Genomic DNA, 14665 nt, shown 5'->3' with positions numbered 1-14665 from the left:
CCTTTTTATTCCAAGTACGTATTGCCACCCGCCCAACTGAAATGGAATTGGCCCGTGCATCCTCCAGATAATCGATACTTCACTGTCAGCCTTCTCTCGCGCACGCTCCGTCCCAACCGCTTCCCCCATCCCCCGACATCCCATCATCCAGTATCCTCCCTTCCACTTTGACTCCCACGCTTGCATCATCCCGCCTCGCTTCCTGCTTTTCTCGTCTCTGTGTCTCATCTGCGACCATCGGGGGGAGGGACCTACCAAACGGGATGACCGAAGGCATCAGAGAATGAAGAAGCCCCGCGAAAAAAAAAAGGTTCACAGTTCAAGGGATTAAAAAAGTAGAAAAGAAGACACAGCCAGACTCAAATATTCCTTTTCAAGCAGTTGCATGGCAAAACCGGGCCATGTCGATGGCGCCCCCTACATTTGAATGATGTCTGGCTGCAGGACCGTGCAATCGAGTGTTGAATGAATCTAATAAAAAAAAAGGAGGATTATGAAGAAAAAAAAACGCACAATGAAAATAAAAAGGCAGAAAAAAATTGCTCTCCAAATGCTTTGCGATCCTTGCACACGTCAAAGATGCTGATGACAAACCACACACGGCGCTTCAGGAGAAGCCTCACGATCTCGCCCGCTCATACGTCACCTTCATCTCCGATGCACATCATTTTGACGGATGGCTAGAGAGTATTTTACTCCCGTGTTCTCCTCCGGCCCTCTCCCGGGGGGGGGGGGGGCACGAGACTTCCCATCGGGCTTTCTGACGTATTTGAGGAGGAGGAGGAGGGGATTCGGCACGCATGAGGAGTTGGGAGGGCTTCCCTCCAACAGCAGCGCAGGCATTTACAGTATCCACAGTGCATGTGCGACGCGCGCGTGCAACAAAAGTGACACCCTTGTGCGTGCAAAGCCGCTGAAATATGCATCCGTCGAATGCATTATTGCGCATGCATTATTGAGCCCGGAGAAAAGTGCACCGAGGACGGATGCCGATGTGAAAGAGTACCAATAAAAGTACCGTAAAAGAGAGAGGCGGCGGGGTTCTTTTAACTCAGTCTTTTCCGCCTCTCTTTCGAGCAACGTAGCAATGTAATCATTCCAATTAGGGCATGGGGGGGGGGGGGGGGATATCTTGGCAATCGTAAACACAAAAAGGAACAGAGGAAGCGGTTACATAATCCCACGCGTTCACATTCACACACAGTATGGAAGAGCATTCCAAGCCACTCAGCCACCCTGTACAGTGGACTCGCCCTGCATGAAAAAGAAACAAAAAAAAAAAAAAAAAACAAACACAACAATTAATGATGTTACAATTATAGTGCCATTTTGTTTTAGCAGAGCTATTTTTGAAATGGTTTATGATTATCTTTTACGACACTTCCATGATCACCCCCCCCCCCCCCCAAGTAAGAACTGCGGGCATTTGCGAATTTTGGTTTGCGACTTTGCATCGCCTCTGCATCTTGACCGCTTTGATGTGCAGAAAACAAAAAGCGAGAGGCAGAGGAGAGGTCACACTGATGCCCCCTTTTTAAAAAAAAATGCAGGGCACCTTCACACACAGCACATCACAACCTTCCGTCATTACAAGCAAAGCCTACCGGCACACTTCACGAGCCAGCTTGTTGTGACACAAAACAGGGGGTGTGGGGGGGGGGGGGGGGGGGGGGGTTATGCATTGACATGATGCATAGCTGGCTGGATGGATGGAAGAAATGAAAAATCACACACCGCATTGCTCATGATCGATCACAAATAGAGACTATAAAACCCCCAACCAAGTCAACCAAAAATTGAAATAAGTGTCTAGGCGGAACGATTGATACACTTCTTCTTCTATGATTCTCATGAAATTGCACCAGTCTGAAGATGACGTCCAATTTGAAACGACCGTGTTAAAAGTCATCAACATCCTGTCTATAAAAGATCTGCTTTATGAACCGGAATGACAAATCGGTGGTCAGTGCAGTTTGCCCCCCCCCCCCCCCTCCGCTGCAGCTTCACACAATCGAAGCGGCACACATTGCCGGTAAAAGTTGAAACGGGAGATAACGGGAGTATCTTGTCACTGAGGTGCTGAAGGCAGAGAGGCCTTGAGCCCATCCGCACATCCGCACCAGGCGGTGGGAGGGCGTCTCCTTCACATCACAAGCGCCTGAAATCACTCCGAGGCGATCAAACGCCGCCGGTGACCGAGCAGCAAAGTCTCCTCCTCATGCTTACATTTAAAAAAAAAAAAAAAAAAAAAAAAAAAAAAATTCATTACACTTTCAAATGGGTCTCCTCAGTTCGAACGGAGTTGAGGAAGGTTTCAGCACATTCAAATTCAATCCCCAAGTTTATGAAAAAGGCTGATTGCCTGTGCTTACATTAAAATATTAACTAGGCTTCCAAATGGGTCTTTCCAAGTTGAACTTAGTTTCGCGGCGTCTGCGCATTCAAATGCGGTCACCCGCATTTCAAGGAGACATACGAGGCACATTTTTCCCAGGTGTCCTCATCCCATATCGGTGACACGTGTTTGCCAAAATACCAAAGGATGTGGAACGCTAGCACATTTCATTCACCCGATTCCCTTTGCTGCAAAAAAAATGAAGGCCATTTAGGGGCCAGCTGCCCATTTACTGCCGCAATCAGCATTTGAGCCGGACCTTCATGAAGCTGACACCCAGTGGGCCCGATTTCGCGGAAGCCTTCCTCCCCGCGTTCACCTGCCTCCATTTCCACCGCGCTGGGCTTTGAGCGTTCACGGTGGCCGACTGCTTGCTTTTTACGACATCAAGCCGAGCCCCCCCCCAGAGTGGAAAATAAGCAATGTCAATGAGAGCATTTCATCACGCGGAGGCAACCGAACCAACCAAAGGTTACCTCTGTGTATGTGACCCACCCCCACATTGACAAATTAGCTGCACATTATTCCTTTGAGATGTGAATGCTGGTCAGACGGTCAGCTAACGTGAGAACAACGCAGCTCTGCTTATCGCCTATCTTTGAAATGAAAGGCACAGCAACAATTGCCCAAAATGTCTCGTTAACTGAGGAGTCAAAACCAAGTTGAAAACTTGCAAACCCACAAACATTTGTCCATATGAGTACATTTTGAGATTTGAGCGACATAATGTGATGTTGAAACAGATCGAGAAGGTGAGCAATAAATTAAAAAAAAAAAAAACAACAACAATCAGGAGACTAACATGAAAACGCTTCCATGCGCTGCTGAGTCACGCAGGCCTTTGAAGCCTCCCCGAGTTTCCTGAAAGCGTCTGTGCAGTCCTCACATACTCAGCTGTGTGTGGCAACTTGTATGTGCATATGGAATTGTGTGTGTGTGTGTGTGTGTGTGTACGGAGGCAGCTGTGCATTCCAATCAAAGAGCATTAACCCTCTCACCCCTACGTGCGCCACCGAACCCCAGCCAAGCCACGAGCGTCTCCGTCACTTTATCCACTAATACCTTGCTCGCTTGCTTTTCCCGCCATCTGGACGAGTCACTGTTACCGGTCAGGATATGCGCCGTGCCTGTTGAGGTCTGTCCGGGCAAAGGTTTACGGAAAGAAGAATCTGCCGGTTTGAGTCATAGCTCCTCAGAATTTATATCAACTTAAAAGTGGTCAAGGGACAAATGTGGTCCCGACAACTTTTTTTTGTCATGTCGCCAGATCGAGATCAAGACATTATTGGTACTCGCATCTCGTGAGCTCCACAACGGATGGACCGATGACTCTCTTAAATTATCGGGAGGTGGGGAGGGAACAAATGAGTGGGATGCATGTGAGAGTTTGTGAGTTCCGCATTGAGAGCATACTTAACAAGTTCTGTGGTGACATCGCTCACTTGAACAGCTTTTTACACGGAGCAGTGCTTTGAAAAGTCTCCGGAAAGCCACAAAAGTGAATTACCGTTTCATCTGAAGTGCTTTCAAACGAGTTGGCTCCCTAATATAGCGTTCGCTGACCTCGAAGCGTTCGTGCACGTAAAGGCCGGAGGGGTTTAGGTCAAGGTTCCCAACTACGTATCGCCCTCCCTGTGCCGCCTCAAAGTACTCATCCGTTTTTTGTTTTTTTTAAATTCATCTTCCGGGAATCTTTTTATAACCGGCGCATTCGTTTTGACACGTCGTATGCATGTTTGTGGGATGAAAACGTATGTTCATCAAGAAAGGATTACTGTCCAGTGTTGCCCTCTATTCTCAACGCAGGCTTGACGGAGTAACAACATGCTCATACGTGATGTACTCGCACGCGGTGGCTTATATGTGGGTAGACGATCGCGCGCGGTCCTGACCTAAAGAGGTTGTGAGGTTAGCGGAGCTGGGTCAACTCCACCCTAACGCGCCGTCCAATCATCATCATCACATCCATCCGCCCAATCAGAGGAACGGCGTCGAGGAACAGATGGACTCCACTCGCTAATCTGGGTGCGTAGTATTTCTTTTCTTCGTTAAAAAAAAAAAAAAAAAGTCAAGTCGCGGACATCGAAAAGCATCGTGACGCACCGACGTCATTTGACACACGTGCATAATCAGCAAATCCGGTCTATGAGCGGAACCACAAAGTACGCCCTGGAACCATGATGCTCGGTATCGACACTTTGGCTACTTTAGTATGTGGCGAGAGAATATTTGAACCCACGTTAGATATGGGCGCGGCTTCTCATTATTAGGCTGACATTGCTGTGGAAAGCGACGCCTGAAGTTTCATCCGATTCATTTATTAGGGCTATAAATTTGCAAATGGGTACTTTTAAACCCGAGGGCACGCGAGCGCATCAACATTCCACCATTTCAGCATCTCGCTCAAGGACACTCGGATGATGGACTTCCATCCCGACCACATCCAGATCACAGTTGGAGACTGGGGGGGGGGGGGGGGGCATGAGCAGGCTGGGTAAAACAATCCTGGGAACAAATCTCACAGACAACAGGGGGCGGGGGGGTGTTTTGGTTGTTTTTTTTTTTAAGTGGTGCCAGCCTGTGTCTGAAAATTGTCCTTGACTTTGCGTGCACTTAACGGGTTATTTATACTGTCTTCACTTACTCAAGTGGCTCAAGGGCCACCTGACAACTTGGTGCATTCCTGGGCAATGCTCGCGGGCCCGTGCGCGTACGCGTCTGTCAGGGCAACGAGCGCTCGCCGGTCAATTTACGGGCTTGCGTGGGGCGACGCGGCGCAGCTGCCGTCATATCGCAGATCAAACGGGATCCCCAGACGGAAGGCAAAGGAGGGAGATAGGAGGAAGGTCGGAGGCCGGCAGCGCAGGGGAGGTCGGCGGCGCACTTCAGAAGGACGCGCCGCCAATTGGCAGCTGCTTTGAACCGTTGAACTTTTGGAGAATGCTTCGGTACCATCAGACGAGGACGAAATAAGATCTTATAGTCTTTGGCGGAACAATGCGAGTGTCTTAAATCTATCAAAGAGGAGCTCGCATCCAATTTTTGCTAACGAGATGAATGTACTGTATATGACAAATAGTCAGAATACGCCCCTGAAATCTGTGTCCCAAATTAAATTTGCTGCAACATCCCATTATTTTCATGACCCTTCATTTCCTCTCATCTCCATGCTGCGGGTGACGCAGCCTTTGTAATCCAATTGGTGCGTCATTTGCTAATTCTACTGAACAGCATTAATCCAGATGGCATGAAAAGAAGAAAATCACCCGAGGGCCCGATTGGCTCAAAAGATGACATATTGTTGAGACGAACTTATCCATCGGGTTTCTAAATGCCCGTCGTGCTCCTCGAGACGTAGCATCTTCAATCTCAAAGGATAGCCGCAAAGTTGAATCCAGGCGACCGGACCATGTTTCGTTCCACATTTTAATCCCCCAAAGCTTTTTTCATTTCACGTTGGACAGTCCGACGAAACATATGCGGTCCGAAAGCAATTCTGGGCACAGTCAGCAAAACAAAAGTCGACGGTATGATGCTGACATTTACTTTTGAAATGGGTCACAGAATAAAGATGCTGTTCTTTGCTGTCAAGTTCTCCACACGAATGAGCCGAGGCAGGATTGAGAGCAAATCGAAGCGAGCCGTACGAGGGAAACGTGTTCTCTTTTCACCTCATTAGGACTGCAGATGAGCCGGAGCCCATCCCGGGCCACTTTGCTCACACACCGCGGGCTGGTCACCAGCCAAGGCGGGGCGCATCGACAACCATCACAGGGGTGTCTAGACTTTTTCTATCCACTTTATGGACAATTTAGAGTCTTCAGTTAAGTTGACATTTTTGCCAGAATGTCAAAGGAAGAAGAAGAACATGGATGGGTGACGTCGGGTTTTAAGGCGACCCGTCATTGAACCCTCCGACCTCTGGTTACAGTATCGGCCTTTAACGATGCCGTCAATAATAAATGAACTGTAATCAATGGCTTGTGTTAAGTGCGCGAATTTAAGACCTGAACTGGACGTCGCAGGTCATTTGAATCCGTCGCCCTCCCCGGTATCATTTCTAAAGCCACGGATTAAAGTCACAGATTTGTCACAGGCGGCACGTATAAGGTCCATTCTGAACGATCCATCTTCATATTTCACCATCCCGAAACCAGGAAATCTGTTCTTTGTTCATGCTGTCGTCTGTGACGCGTTACGCAACCTGGCCTTTCCTTACATAAGTGTCATTAGTCAGCTGCAAAATTCAAACGGCTCGATGCATCAGATAGGCCGTTTGATGTCGCTGCCACTGGCCTGGATTTTGAAATTATTATTTTTTTTAACGGTATCGACCTCGTGAGGCTTCAAATCCGTCGTGGTTATGAAGGACTAGGAGAGGACAACATCATCATTTTACGCGAATAAAACGTTTCTCAGGGGCCCAAATACTTGTCCGGCGATGAAGCTTGACTGTGATTCTTAAAAATGTTGCAAGGAAGACAAGTTGGAAAAAAAAAAAAAAGATAATAAAAGAGATTTGACTCCAGATACTCGCCCTAAGCAGCTCCTAATGAGTAGGAATCAAGGCACATCTGACACACACGCATGCACGCGCGCACACGTAAACACACTCAAATATACTGTACACACAAATGGCAGCCGACCACTCAACAAGTCCAGCTATCAGGAACCGAACTGCTCCTAAGTGCACGGTTGGGGCTCCTTTCTGGAGCCTGGTTGGTGTTTCTGTTCAATCTTGTCATCACAGTTTACATTTCTGGCAGCTTCAGGAGGATATTCCCGCCTTTCGGCGCAGTGGGCCAGCGACTCAAGGCCGTACGGTATTTATCTTCAGACGCCTGAGATCTCTTCTTTTTTTTTTTTTGTATTAACCAGTACCATTTTGGTTTTCAAATCAACAGAGGAGCGATAACTCATCATGAAACAATGAGTAGCAAATAATGCATAAGAGTAACTTTTTATTTCAATGAATAGAAGATAAATCAGGAGATTTCAGGTCAGTTTTCATGAAAAGAGTTCGACCCATCCTAAATAATACTCCATTTGTAGCCTCATTTCCTCAACTAGAACAACCGATTTGTCTTTTAAAGTGAGTTTCGTCATAAAGGTCAACAAGGCAACCGGGCTGCGTTCGTACGGATTTTGCCCCTTTCCGACCAAACATCTTATTACACTTATGCCTGATGAGAGAGAGCGAGATGAAATCCGATTTGAGTGCAACGTGATGTTACACCCGATAGATGGAAAACCCAGTTGTGCAACATCTGTTGGGATTGTTCATTTTCCACAGAACAAATCGTCGCTGCAGGGTTGAATTGAGGAGTGCCGTACATATCTTGGACCGCAGGAGGCAATCAGCACTTTCATGGATTTGTGAAGACATTCAAATTTGTTTGGGGCAAAGAACGTATGAGTTCAAGGAAAAGAAAGAGAAAAAAAAAGCAACTTTATAAGAGTGGAGTTGAAAGCTATCGCTGATGCTTAAAAAGAGAGCGAGAGGAACAAAAAAAAAATGTTTTTTTAATTTTAAAAAAATCGAGATTTTCTCCAGAGAATAAAACTGATTTGCAGTCTTATTCAATTCCCAATTGACGCAAGAACGCTTTTCCCGTCTCTCTTTTATGCGCCTCGTAGGGCTCCAAAGATAAGAGGCATCGTTGCAGCGCGCGCACACACACACACACGCACACGCACACACACACAACGACAGACACGGATACACACAAAGACACATCAGACGCAAGTTGCGATGCGTCAATCAAGCAAGGCGTCGCGCTCGGGGGGGGTGAGCGCGTGACGGCGTTCACGCGCTTTGCCAGCGTCACCGTATTCCGAATGATCGCGCGGAAGAGACGAAGTCAAGAGGACGGAAGGCAGAGAAGGGGGGGACTTTGTTGCTATGCGACCAGACTGCGCCGTTCGCCGGCATAACCGCGCACTTTGCGAGGAGTGGATGGTTACGTTTTCTATCCAACGGCGCCAAAGACAGACAGTCCCTGCGAGGCTTGACATGAAGAGAAGGAACAATCAAACAGACTGTTCAGTTCGGCAAAGTCACCGCTTGCATGACCCGCCAGGACAAAAGATGAAAAGGTGTTTTGTTCCACTCTGTAATCCACTCGCATCATTTCAGGGCCTCGTCGTCACCAAAGGGGAGCATCGAAGCATCCTTGGTGGAATAAAGACTTCTGATTTTGCCTTCGCTACACCGACACTGCTTGGCTGGCTGCTCTGCACCTGCCCATCAGACTCGCTCAGTTAAAGATGCAAAATCAGCAACCGCAATTTGTCTCGGGTTTCACAAATTACATTGTGTGTGTGTGTGTGTGTGTGTGTGTGTGCTTACTTCATCTATTTACTCGTCCCGCAACGTGCAAAATGAACCGGACGTTTAGCGCGCAATCCTGGTTGCACCCTCTTAGTAGCCCAGCTTTTCACATCTACTTGAATGCGTCATCGACTTTGCTCCTGCGGTTGCACGTTTAAACACGTATTAAATCCGGCCCCGAGTCGTAGGGCGGGCGCGTCGCGATTAACTTGATAGATGCCGAGGGGACGGACAAGCGGACGTTAAAACGTCAGTCGTGTCGCACAGATGAGGAGAACTTTGTCGCGAGGGGATGGAAATAAGTGTCTGGGCGAGCAAAAGCTTGTCAATCTTGTCAATTAAAATTAAAACCGGGGTAAAAATGGAAGTTGAGTTCCGAATTTTGTATTGGATTCAATGTGTCAGTCAACTTCACCTCATTGCCCAGTTCATCTTTTTTCTTTTTTTTTTTAATCTTAGCTATGCACTTGCGCCCGTTTGAGCCTTCACCTTCGCCCGCCAGCGTTGCTTTTGAGAGCAGCAGGCCTGCTGCAGTTCTTACTTCTTGAAAAAAAAGACTTTATTGCCCCAGGGACGCTCCCTGTTGCGCTCCAATACAAACACTGGCGCAGCTGCGGCACCCGAGTTAGGCTCGCTTTCAATCGTGGTAAGCCTGCGCACTTCTAGTTTTCAAATTCAAGGGTAAAAAGTCGCATCGGCCGAGAGTCGATAGCGCTCGACAAATGCAGCTTTTACCTTTGGACTAATTGGCAGACCGTGAATCTCGAACCGGAGACATCAAAACAAAAATGCATTTCACAGATGCGATCATTATCCCTGCAGACATAAAAAAATAAAAAAATAAGATATCTAGAGCGGCAGACATCTGTTTCTACAAAGCAGTAAAGTTTGGCTCTGTTGAGTTTCATGTGCAAGCTTCCAACTAAAAATGGAATGGAAACCCGACACGTGAAGATACTAATTGGCAATCATTTTTTTCCCCCCCCATTTGTATTCATCTGTCAAGCTTGTCCAATTCAAAGAGGGGGGGGGGGGCAACTATAACGTTCTCCACCCTTTGCCACAAAACAACTATCGGTAATGCATCCCTCTTCTTTTCCACTTTGCATTACTCCGCAAACCATTTGAGTCAAGTTACAGTAAATGCAAACTTGCCCCCGAAAAACATCTCCAGCACTTCTCGGTCAATTGTGCGCTAATGGAACAGTTAATAAAATCAAGGATATGAAAATCGGCCAAATCCCTCCATTGTAACAGGAAGGAACTCGCCACGGGGGAGGACTGGTTCTCCCTTTCCTTTCCTCTTTCTCATTTCAGACGCTTGCTTGCTCACTCGGCCGCTCGTTTTTTTTTTTTCATCATTCTTTCTTACATTATTGATTGGTGGTTCAGAAGACCTCTCATATCCCCCCCCCCCCCACCCCCACAAGCCGCCCTGCCCAAACTGCGTCTGCAATTGTGGATGAGCCTCTGCCGTAGCCAAGTGGGACTCCGGGATCTACTTTACTCCATTGACATCAGCGGTTGCCGTGTACATAAACGGTGACCCTGTTGTCGGGGCGACAGCCATTATATTGTCACGAAAGCACTCAGGCTAATGGTAGTGGAGCCATATTAATGATTCTCTGTCCTCCGCCCCTCCCTTTTTTTTTTTTTTATTACCTATTTTCTTAGAAGTACACACAGATATACATACTGCGTTACTGAAGGCTCCTCCGTAACAAATTGCATCTTCCTTGCTCAGAAGCCAGGCAAAAATCAACAATATTGTACCTGGCCTTTGTTTTGCTCTTTGTGGCCACCATCGGACAATTAAGAAAAGTCACTCTGGCTGGTGTTGACCCGAGTCAGTTTACTTGTTAAATTTTTATTGAGGACATCTATTGTCCTCCATATTTTTTTTTTCCGTCTTTTTACTGGACATGCACTTGTAGAGTCAGACACAAACACATTCACGAGCACGTCCAGAAGATTAAAATCACCATTAGCCGTACGATGGTTTACTCTCAGCGGCTTGAGACGAAGGACTTCTAAAGGGCTAACCACAGAAAAGAGATCGGCTGCGGTATCTAATGGCAACGTTTTGGATGCATATATACATTTGTGGTGTTCCAGTAGCCTAATGGATAAGGCCCCCGGGAGGTGGGAAGCGCCAGTCCAAGGACGGTGTTTACCAAGACAACTCTGAAAAAGTTCAAATGACGGGAGAATTTCGGGAAAGACGAATGATTATCGCCGCGGTGGTTCGTTTCTTCGGGGATAGTTATTAAGTGAGGTGGGACAAAAATGGAGGTGCTTGTGGCTTCTTGTTTTTCAACAGAGTATGGCAAACTGCAAATATTTAAGTTACGATGCAATTTGACTTCACAATGTCGTTTGTCACAAAAGCAAAAAGTCAAAAACTGTGCGATGAGATTTTAGACTTAAAAGATTGTTGTATCTTTTGTGGTGTTGGCTGAATTATTTTGATGAAAAAAATTGATTTTTTTTTTTTGTGTGTGATTTATTTATTTTTTTAATGTAAAAAGAACCAACAGCATGATAAGTTATTACTCCATCACGAGAGAGCTCAGTAGTCCAGATGACCTTAGCGACACACTCTCGTGATGCGTATATAAATAAGCCCCCCTCCGAGTCCTCCCGATCCATCTCATCTCTCTATTCCTCCTCCCTCATGGCACTTTACAGCAGAGACCTTTTTTTTTTTTTTTAAGCAATTTTTTTTTTTTGACCCTACAACGTTCCCCCTCTCACCGTAATCTTCTCTCGGCTGAAGGACGACTGAGGTCAAAGAGATGTGTGCTCACCTACAGGAAGAATTTGCTCTCGAACTAGGCAGCGTTAAAGCGAATCATCTCAAAGTACTGCACATGAAGATATTGCGGCAAATGACACACCAATATGTAACTGTCTGGAAAAGACAGATTGTACTGTACTCTATTTCCTTTTTTTTTTTTAAGGAGTCGTAGGGCTACCCTGGAAATAAAAGTGTAATGTGATAACAGAGCGAACGGTGAAGTGAATATCAAAATTTCCAAGGGACCATTACACAACAGTCTGACAGCATTAACCTTTGTGGTCCTGCCACATCATAATAATGGTAATGGTGTAATATCATTAAATATTTATTTCAACCACTTCTGGTAAGATGATGGAACAAACCCAACAAAAGACTTGATGGCAGTACGTGTAGTTCTTTCTCAGGAACAAACACAAACATAACCTGACTTGAATAAACCCTTGGCAGTCCTCATTTCAAAAGGGCACCAAATATTGTCACCAAAATGAATTTACTCTCATGCTCTGATGACTTAAAAAAAAAAAAAAAAAAAAAAAAAAAGATTTTATTATATAGGGATGTTTTTTTTTTCATCATATGGTTTCATGTTTCTGGTATATGTTGTATCAGGAAAGTCATTTTTGAGCAGCGCTGCTGCTAAAAGTATGATGAAGCATTGGTTAACGTCGAGAAAAATATGCGTTTTCAATGTCATACAACGCATATATTTCAAATATCAATCCTGATTTGAACAGGTTGGGTAAGTGGAGTGTTGTGGTTCTCACCTAAAAATCCAAAGCGGCAGAAAGGGAATGCTTCTGCCTCAACTGAAACATTGTGTTCTGGACAGATGGGCTCTTGGGAACCGAGAGTACTCTGAGACTGAGGCAGAGGGTCACACACTGTAGGAATAAAGTTGGGGATTTGGTGAAAAAACATGTGATGTAGCGATCTGGTGCCTCTCCCAAAGGACAGGTTGTATTATTCATTTATTTATGGGGGGGTGGGGGGTGGAACATGGACCATAAACACGAGCCCAAAGCACAACTGCACCACACCAACATATAGGGTCAGCAGCTATCAGACTGAGTTAGGAATTGCTTCGACGAAGACGTGCAAAGAATCAAGCCATAAATTTACATACATTTTTATTTATTTGATTTCACCCTGGATGGCTATCACTCACCTGGTGCATATCGGTGGAGGGCACTCAAACGTGGCCAATTTCTCCAAGCAGCTTAAGTAGCCTCCGGGCCTGAAATCAATGTGTGCTCTGTAACATTAAAAACAATATATGACCATGAGGAATACATTAGGAACATGTAGAGCCACTTTCATTAGTGCAAGGACTTCTGAAGGGCACGGCGGAGGCCTTTCCATCCTATATTGATTAAATGTTTTATGTTTTCGCATCGATAACTAAACCAAACCAAAATATGGCAATTACTGAAGCTAAAATTGTGACGTTCATCATTATTATTATTATTTTCATAATATGGTTCTCAAAAAGCATCTGGCATCTGAAAGGAATAAAAACGGAGCAGGGATAAGAGTAGGGAAAGGTGGGAGGTATTAGAAAGTGTACACAGGCTCATGGCATGTGAATAAGAATAAGGATTATGACATGAGAGATGAGGAGGTGCCGAAAAGCAGTGACTTGTCATGAAGAGCGCATTTTGAGAGGGAACGTGCGGTTGGAATGTTGGCAAGAAATGTTGCAGGAGTGGGGGGAATGACACATTTTGGCAAGCGAAGAACGCGGTGGTGGAGGAGGAGGACATGGTGGAATGAAACGGAATGGGGACGCACAGGGAAGGGGAGAAGAAGCAATATTTCATCAGTGTATGAGAGGATGACAAGAATGTAACCAAAAAAGGTGCAGATGGGAGGCAGGGAGCTGGAAGGTGATGGAAAAGTGGGGGAGGGGAATGAGAGAGGTCAAAATGAAGCATGGTCCGGGAAGGCAATTGATCGGTGGGGGAAGAAAAGTGGCCAGTACCAGATGTGGTATGTAGTATCATTTTATAGGGGAATAATCCACTCTAATTGATTGACTTGGAATTAATTTGAAACATCTAAATACATCTTTTAGGTGCCAAAATATATTTTCTGATATATTTTGGGGAATATTTTACGCGACAAAAAATAAACTTCCAAATGATAACATTTAGTGTTAGTAACACTACTTACAAATAAGTCATGCTGTCAACATAGCAGCCGTGGCTAACATCTGCTTGTTAATGGTGCTGATGCTAGTTTCGTATTGCTAGCGCTGCTATTTTGTTGAAACTGAGTAGCATTCTTTGTACCTATTCGTCACTCGTTCATAATCGCTGGCGAATGGCCATGTTTGAGGACAGTGCCAATCCCACAGATTTATATTTGAATGGACTAACCATGTTCACATATCGCTGTAGCTAGAAAAGAAGCCGCTGGCGGCCATTTTACGTTGCCACTGGCGAAGCTCGCCAAACTTGAATACGTTCACTGGGAATTTAACAACAAAAATAATAGGACTGTCTCCACATGTCAACAAACATTTATTTATTGATCGTCACCACTCTATTTCCACAAACAATGGCCTGCGTTCTATCATCGTGCCTGAGTGAATAGAAGCCGTGGGGCGGCGGTGGGGGTGGAATTTCCTCGTCATCTGTTAATCTGACATTTTAACTTCTCGCCTTGTTTATTGTGACATGGCAAACTAGAACAGTGAGTTTGGTTGAATAATTTCCATATATGGTCATCGTGGGGGATTGTATACGAGTATAGACTACTGGAGATGATGTCATCTCCTTTCATGGGGCACTTTGTTTATTTTTAACTTTATGCTCATGTGTGATATGACGCGGTTCCTCCAAATTTTCTCAAATAAGCTCTTCGATAATTGTGTCCTTTTACATAAAAGACTGTCTTCAGCACATGGACAGAATGTCTGCTCACAGTCGAGTGTTTTGGGTGCAAATCCTGGCTCTATTGTCGCCGCACGGGGTAATTTCTCCCCATGCTTGAGTGAGTTTTCTGCACGCAGCCAAGTCTCCAGTAAAAGGTCAGAGGCTCACACAGAGAGGGGGACGCACAGTGCCGTGTGACAGTAGGATACAACGACATGTCTGACACACAGACAAAAAAACAAGGGGGAACATGAGAAAGAAATAGA

Source organism: Hippocampus guttulatus, chromosome 16, assembly GCF_054856545.1.
Source record: "Hippocampus guttulatus isolate MCC_2025c chromosome 16, RoL_Hgut_1.0, whole genome shotgun sequence".
Lineage (NCBI taxonomy): Eukaryota > Metazoa > Chordata > Actinopteri > Syngnathiformes > Syngnathidae > Hippocampus > Hippocampus guttulatus.
Note: the sequence above shows the minus strand (reverse complement) of the source record.